Source organism: Corylus avellana, chromosome ca3 (genome assembly GCF_901000735.1).
Source record: "Corylus avellana chromosome ca3, CavTom2PMs-1.0".
In the NCBI taxonomy this organism is placed as follows: Eukaryota; Viridiplantae; Streptophyta; class Magnoliopsida; order Fagales; family Betulaceae; genus Corylus; species Corylus avellana.
The window spans coordinates 39769701-39770678 of NC_081543.1; positions in this window are offsets into that span (position 1 = coordinate 39769701).

Genomic DNA, 978 nt, shown 5'->3' on the forward strand with positions numbered 1-978 from the left:
ACGAAAGTTCATTTGGGGTTTTAACGGGGTTTCATTTGGGGTTTCATTTGAGGTTTCATCGAGGTTTCATTTGAGATTTCAACGGGGTTTTCAGGTTTCAACGTTGATATTTGGGTCATGAAAATGTAAAAATGCAAAAATTTATTTATCCTTACGGTAGCATGCATTCTTTTCGAAGGGTGGAAAACTAGAAAAAATTTGATTGTTTGATTTTCGGCCAAACCAACCTATGTGAAATAAATATCGGACTTTGTAAGCTAGACCAAAAAAAAAAAAAAAAAAAAAAAAAAATCGAACTTTTAGTCGTTCTAGGTCAGAAAAATGCGAAAGTGTGTGGATATTTACGTCATGAAAATTCAAAAATGCAAAAGTTCATTTATGCTTAGGGTAGCATGCATTCTTTTCAAAGGTAGGAAAAGAAGAAAACATTTGAATGTCTAATTTTTGGCCGAACCAACCTATATAAAATAAATATCGGACTTTTTGAGCTAGTAAAAAAAAATAGAAGTTTTAGTTGTTCTGAGTCAGAAAAATGCGAAAGTTTATTCATGCTTATGGTACCATGCATTTTTTTCATAAGTAGGAAAACAAGAAAAAATTCGAATATCTGATTTTCAGCCGAACCAACTTGTATAAGATAAATATTGCACTTTCTGAGCTAGACAAAATAAAGACATTCAAATTTTCAGCCGTTCTGGGTCATGAAAATACGAAAGTTCATTTGGGGTTTCAACGGGGTATCATTTGGGGTTTCAACGAGGTTTCATCAAGGTTTCATTTGAGATTTCAACGGGGTTTTGAGGTTTCAATTGTGATATTTGCGGTTTCAATGTTCATATTTGGGTCACGAAAATGTAAAAGTGCAAAAGTTCATTGATTCTTGCTGTAGCATGCATTCTTTTCATAGAGAGGAAAGGCAAAAAGAAATCCAAATGTCTGATTTTCGGCCAAACCAACCTGTATAAGATAAATATCCCA